Genomic DNA, 7936 nt, shown 5'->3' with positions numbered 1-7936 from the left:
GGATATGCCTCCGGAAATATGATAGAGGTTGATGATGAGGAGATAGCTCAGGAACCTGCTCCTCTTGTCGGGTAACCATCAAAGAAAGCAGTTTTTATGAAACAAAAGAAGGTTCTATCTGACAAAGATGATGAAGTTGGTGAAGAAGGAAACGTTGAGAAGGAGAGAACTGTAGAAAAGAAGAAGCTTCTTAGAAAGAGGCCAAGTAGCAGTGAGGAACCTGGTTCCTCAAATAGGGCTCAAAGTTGAAATATATGAACTTGAGAGGAAAGCAAATTTGAAGAAACAGAAAGTTTTATGGGGAAGAGTGTTTGATTCTGAGATCCTTGATCTCTCAGGCATGAGGCAACTAGTGGAGATTTGTGACTTCCAGAAGTGGACTCAACTTTTTGACATCAAGATTCCAAAAGTGTATGAAGAGGAGGTCCGCGGTTTTTATGCTGACATGTTTACAATAGAGAGTGACACAATTTACTTGAAGATAAATGGGAAGGATTTTGTGATGGATGAGGCTCTGCTTGGTGAGATTCCCGCGGTGCCTACTGAGAGGTTATCAACTTTAGAGGGAACTTGTTTCTCTGATTTTAAGAAAATCATCATCAAGCCTCGAGCTGTTCAAACAGGAGAACGAGTGCATACGAAGGCACTTCTGCCTTACCAACTGTTGTTTGAATTTGTCAACAAGGTACTTCTACCTAAGGCTGAGAGGAGATCTATGGCCTTTATAGAGGACCTGGTTATTCTGGAAGCACTGGACTCATACACTTCCATCAATCTGCCTGGCATTATGACTAAGCATATGAAGAAAGTGGCAGATTTCAAGGATGGAAATCATGGTCTCCCCTATGGGTTCCTCCTTACTAAGGTTCATGAATGCTTTGAGGTCCCTTTGGGAAGAGCATCAGTGGGAACTCACAAACAAAGTTATATTGCTTGTAATTTCCAACAATTTTTACCTTCCCCTTAAGAATTAAAAAGTGTAATTACACTACTTCAATTACACTCAATAATAGGATACTAAGACAAAATGCCAACCAAAACAAAATATAATTTCATAATATTGGTATTATCAAAAATGCGGTGGAATCAAAATTCTCTATATTAATAGCTTGTTTGGATTGTTGTTACATGTTGTTTCATAATGTATCGTATTGTATTGTACTGTATTGTATTGTATTATTTAATGAATACAATATTTGGATAGATTGTATCATTTGCCGTCGTTTCATGATGTCACGCACTAACAATATGAAGAATAAACTTGTAATATTACTAAGAAAAAATAGGATACGTGGTAGAATTATTATATAAAAAAGTAGGATACATAATAAAATATGATTATTTAATAATAAAGAAGGGCAAGATGAGAGGAAACAAGCAAAGAAACGATGCCACCACACCAAATATGTCATTTCATAAAGTGATACTTTTCGTTGTTACATAACGATGGATTTAACGATACGATACAATTAAATTAAAGTAACAATCAAAATAAATATTGTATTTAAAGTAACAATACGATACAATACGATAGGTAACAACCATCTAAACAAAGGAAACTACGTTGTTTTCATATTACAGAAGCATGATCTTGAACAAATAAAGTATCACTGGATTTGTTGAACTTGTTCTGTACTAGATTTATTTCAAGTGACTTTAAATGTACCTAATTATTTTCTTTTGTTTTTAACGCTCAATAATGATAGACAACTTTACTTCACCCATTTATTGTAACTATGTGATACCATTTCTATTTTTCAAGCATTTTAGAAAGCTCTCATTATGACAGATAGTAATGTGTATGCCTTGCATCTGCCCAGTAATTCAGTGATCATCAAGATGGTTCATGGACTTGGAATGCCATAGTTGTCAATTTCACATCTTTTTATTCTCATCTTCAAAGACTCCATAAATAATTCTAATAAAAAGATTTTTTTATTATTTAATCAATTATATGATTTAGATTTATGTGTGTGACATGGAAAAATATTTTTATCCGATAAATTTACAAAAGTGTCATTTCAACATTTGGCTCAAGTCTTTCGCATCATTTCATCATTTTACTTAAGTCTTGTGCATCATTTCATCATTTTACTTAAGTCTTTCACTTCGCGCGGATAACTTCACAAGTTAAAAATAAAATATAGAAAATCTACCCATTTAAGACCACAAAAAAATAAGAAGATAAAATCAACAAGAGCTCCTCTTCTTATCAAAATTGAACAAAATGATGACAGACTAAAACATAGCAATAAGTGACAACAGAAGGACAAAAAAATTAAAGTGGTTTGAGGTATGAAGTTTTGATTAAATAGTTGGAGATATAATCCAGTATTTAAAACTTTGCAAGGATCACATGCATCCTTTCATATGAATGAATAATGGAAGTTTTCCCAAGAAGCTGTATCTCTTCATATGAAACCGTTTGCTTAGGGATAATTGCATTCATAAATTCCTTGGAAAGGTGTTTAACAATCTTTCATTTAGATCTCTCTTGCATTCATGAATTTCTTACACTCACTCCATATTCTCTTAGAGCACTGAAAATGTGTTTAACAATCCTAGACAAAGCTAGCTTGAAACCAGTTGAATTTGAATTTGTGTTATCCCTGCTAGATGAGGCATCTTCTCTGAGTGAGCCATCCTGAAGTGCTCTTTGATGAACTCTTCAAAATTCTGTTTCACTCCAATATAGACCAGGTATTATCAAATTGATAAATTAATAGCAAATTGAGGTATAATAAAATAGAAAGTAAGGTGAAATGGTACCTTCCCTTATAATTGGTTTTAAATTTTCAAATAATGATGTTATAACAGGTTTCAAACACCTTGAAAATAAAGATGTAATCCAAGATGAAAAATGACCTAGGGTATCAAAAATAGATTCAACTAGCCAATCATCTTGGCTCATAAAATAAGGCGAAATGGCATGTCAAACTATCACATAAAATATGACATGCCAAACATAAGATAATGAAGATTTAAATCACCTTAGGAGGATTCCTCATCATATGAATCACCATCTTCAGTTTAATAAAAAGTACTCTCATTGTAAAACAGTGAACTATTTTCTCCGGTTGCTGTCCCGATATCCTTATTATAACTAGCTTTATTAAAATATGGCTTGGAATTTAAGACAAGCCCTTGAAGAGACACTAACACTTGAAGTATACTAGAGGTTGAAGGATTCCAAAGCTCACCCCCGCAACCTCCCCAAGTTCCTAAGAGATCGAAAACTTGGATTCCTTGACTTGCATACGAGTAATAACGGCTCCATAGCTATAGCTCCAGAGAGGATGAAACTTCAGATCGTAGACGCTGACTAGTTTCTCATCACCAAGCCTAACGAGATCCTCTACTCCAGTATATGACTAAATCCACCTCATTGTTGTCGTACGTTCCTTCAAGTTGGAGGTCTTCACAACTCCAACATGTCTACCACCAATATCATCAGGATATTTATCTACCACAAACTATTCAACTAAAAAGTCATGATTTCCATGGACTTCAATTACGGATGTCGATTCTAAGTCCTTCTGTACACTTCCATCTTGCTAAGAGACCTCAAGGAATGTTTTAGTATTTACAATTAGAAAAACCGTTCCTCTGTAGGGGGTCATCACCTGAAGCATGACGAAGATAGAAGTCGCCCAATCTTGAGGTTAGATGAGAGATCTATAATAACAACTGGGTAAAATCTCACAAGTGGGATCGGGGAGGGTAGTGAGTACGCAGACCTTATCCCTACTCCAAGGGAGTAGAGAGGTTATTTCCGAAAGACCCTTGGCTCAAGAAGACGAAAATAAATAAATACATCAGTACCATCAACAGAAAACATAAAAATAATAACAGCGACATAAGAACCCCAAAATATATGGAAAACAGTAACCCTATCAGGATAGCCTCACACCCGGTACAAAATAGAAATTGCTCAACTACCTCCTAACCTACAACCTTAATACTCGACCTCCATACCTTCCTATCAAGGGCCATGTCCTCAGAAAGTAGAATATTAAGATATAACTCTAAGTTTGAAAGTTAGGAATATTGAGATTTGAACCCGACTAGCATTATTGATATCGTTAATTAATTGTTGGATAGATTGAGGCTATTGGAGACTGTTTGGTAGGTTGGATGGACGTCGCAAGATTGGAGAACTTCCCATTAGCGAGGTAAGTGAGACTTTAAGCTTTGATGCTTGCTTTTCCAAAACCCGTTTTAAAAAGTATTTTGTCTGCCTGGTCCATGTGTTGGGACGAGCGTGCGCTTGGAAGAATCGGTGGTCTTTGACCAGTCACAAATATATATTTTTTTGTATAAAGCAAAATTATTTAATAAGTGATTTGCGGTGTAGTGTGATGTGGCATAGCCTCGTGCTATGACGTTGGGGCGTTAGAAATTATTTCTTCGCTGTCGTAATATATTTGGGGCATTGTGTATGTCGCCGTGATAGAGTTGGGGCATTGTGTATGCCACCCTGATAGATTTGGGGCATTGTGTATGCCGCCGTAATATATTTGGGGCATTGGGTAGGCCGTCGTGATAGATTTGGAGCATTGTGTATACTGTCGTAGACTCGTCGGGGTGTTTGGTTAATTTTCTGTATTGCTGTTAATGACAAGTCCTTAGTGTAGATTGTGTTGAGATATATATAGTGTTGTTGTTGAATAATTGTTTGGGCCTTATAGAGTAATTATATGATGAAAGATATTTGGGCATATTATTTTTCTGCTCGTTGTGTGTTTATATTTTCTAACACTTGTTCCAGAGGTATTTAGAGTGGCGGGTCGAGGATCTTACTGGGTTATATTTACATATAACCCACTCCTTACCTGTATGTGTATGCAGATACTATTGGTGAAGATGGAGCTAGTAGCTGACGAGTTCGCTAGAGTTGATTCAGTTGTTGAGGTGAGCCGCCGCATTGTTCGTGGAGGCCGCCAAAAGAGTCTTTATTATTCATTCATATGATGTCTGTTGCAATTCTCTTAGATGCTCCATGGTCTAGTGTGGATTTGGGCTAGAATTTCAGTATGATATTTCGAGATATTAATAACGTCATGTCCTTCCTTATCACCTCTCCCCAATACTTCTTATGTCGTCCTCTACATCTTCTCGTACCCCCCAAATCCAACCACTCACACCTCCTTACCGGGGTATCTGGGCTTTTCCTTCACACGTGCCTGAACCATCTGAGCCCCGCTTCCCGCATCTTGTAATCCATATGATCTACGTCCACCTTCTCCCGAATAATTTCATTCCTAATCTTATCCATCCCAGTGTGCCCGCACATCCACCTCAACATTCTCATCTCTGCTACTTTCATCTTGTGGATATGTGAGTTCTTGATATGTAAGGTTAGATAAGAGATCCTAAGCAACAACTTCAAGTCATTTGGGTCTTATTCTTCAGGTGGAGTTGCGGGGGACTCAGGCCCATATCCAACAAGTATAATCCAATTGATCATAACAGAACCAACATTAACTTTTGTTATTGTACCTTATAAGCTGTTAGTTAATACTTGCAAACCTGGATGATAAGGGATATGTCTCACTTCATCTTCCCAATCATCAAGTGAAAGACTGGAGCAGTCAGGATCCCTAAACGTTTGTACGAAAGACTTCACTGTCACATCTTCACGAACATCTGTAATGGTACCCAACCAATGGTCGCCGATAACGTAATCCCCAACAGTAAAATCTGTAACATGTTTCAGCTCCCTAGATGGGACATTTTTTATTAAATGAGTATTACTACGAATATCAAATTTTCTTTTAATTCCAACCACCAATCCTCTTTGACCTGTTGGGCCAGAAGCTGAAACCACAACATCGCCATGTATATAATTTGTGCCACTGAGATCATGATAAGTCTCTGATGACACAGTCTCCCAGAGAAAGGGGATATGATCAGCTTCCATCTATATGCACATATAAGAAGACTATAAGAGGCCGATATGCAAGGATTAGTATATACTACAAAACACAAAAATATCTACACCTTTGATCCAACCAAAAACTAATAGAAGGTTAAAAATAATGGAGTGACAAGCATAAAAAACCTTAGCGCCTTCTTATCTTTAATTATTAAAATAAATATTTCGATCAATAAGATTGCAACCCCTTTTCACAGATTCAAAGTTTAGCTGGAATGCGAGTCTCAAGAAATTTCCACACCCGTCACTAGAAGATACGGATGAGAGCAATACATTACTAAACTCTGACTCTAATATACCATTGGTTGAGCTCTTCAGTCCAATCTTCTTCTATGCGATTTCTAAGTTTGGTTTTATATTTCAGATTAGCTTAATGGTTCTTGAGAAGGAACTCAAGCTTCGGCAGATGAATAAGGGTTTGGACTACATCATTACAATATATATGTAACCAAAAGATAAATACTTGAAGGACTTATCTTCTCAAAATCTAAGTTACAATTAGACAAGTCTAATACGTCGTGAGATTCTTACAAAAGAATTGCTTAAGTGAAAAATGATGTATGTCATGCCCCTTTTCTCGCGAAATCGGGTTTCGACATATGACAACTCTTTTAAACTAGTTTGCAACACCAAAGATCGGGTAAGGGTTCGAAATTACCTCGAAGAGCAGGTGTTAGGCACTCTTCGAGGTCCACAACTGTGGGTCCCGGTCGAACTTGAATTATATGAATTAGTCAGATAAACGAAGACAGAGAAAAATAAGAAATTTGGGAAATTTATTAAAAGACTTTGAATAAATGCGAACACTTGATTCAAAGATAAACAAGAATGAGATGGGGGGTCCTAAGTTTTTTAGCCTAAAAGATCACCCCGTGCAACATAAATAATACTTCGTAGCTCCCTTGAGATGGGGTGTTACTCGTATTATTTAGCGGGCATAGACTATCATCTCCTGCTACCCGATTACTATCTTTAAGTTATTACCTAGAGCGCACTAGTTGATTCTAAATCGTGCCTTATGTGTGCACTACCCGTCTCATACCTATGGTCCAGGAGGCATTTGGACCTCTATTTTGGGTGGTTCTAGACTTGACTTAGGCTGCTCAGAAAATGTTAAAACTACGCGACAGTTCAAAATAGATAGGACTGCAATTAAATACAATTAAAGGCTCAAGTTAGCCTCCGCGATTAGACAACAAAGGCACACAGACAGATTTCTATGTAGGGTATTAGGTAGTTTCAGAATTGAGGGAGATTGAAGTCGTTAAGCCCTATAGACATGGCTTCTAGATGATCCGTTTCAGATGTGCAGGCTATTTTAGACCTGTCGTTTTCTAAATTACCAGTTGTGAATACCTGCTGCTGCTAAGTCGCCTATTACAGATTATAAGTTAATAGACCTATAGGCATGATCTCTAAATGGTTTGCACAGATAGTGAAACTTATTGGAAATTCTCAAAATTACCTATGCTTCCTAATAATTACGTGGATGAGCAATGAAATAGCATTTGAAAAGCGAGCAGTGATGTCTTATAGGCATGATTTCTAAAGATTGACGATTGGATCTGATTTTATACATTTAGCTCTTATAGGCATGATGTCTAGATGAACGAAGCGAATTAATTAGTTAAAATCCTATAGGCATGGTATCTAATAAACATGGTGCGGATTAAAGAACAGTTGTTAGCAATTATTTCCTATAGGCATGCTATCTAGCAACACATAGCAGTAGACATGGGAATAAATATAACACTTATGCTTTGACAGTACACCAGTTATGTGAGTGTGTGATTGCCCTAATAACATGATCTCTAATAGTGCACAGAGAGATTTAAATATAACAGGTCGGAAATCAAATGTATCGCACAAATCCTATGAGCATGCTTTCTACCCTTTTCATGCAAGTATTAGAAGATACCTATTTCCCAATTTTACTATTACCCCAATTCTTATTACAGAATTATTACAGACCCAATAATGAATAAATTACAAAGTGGTACA

Source organism: Nicotiana tabacum, chromosome 19 (assembly GCF_000715075.1).
Source record: "Nicotiana tabacum cultivar K326 chromosome 19, ASM71507v2, whole genome shotgun sequence".
Lineage (NCBI taxonomy): Eukaryota > Viridiplantae > Streptophyta > Magnoliopsida > Solanales > Solanaceae > Nicotiana > Nicotiana tabacum.
Note: the sequence above shows the minus strand (reverse complement) of the source record.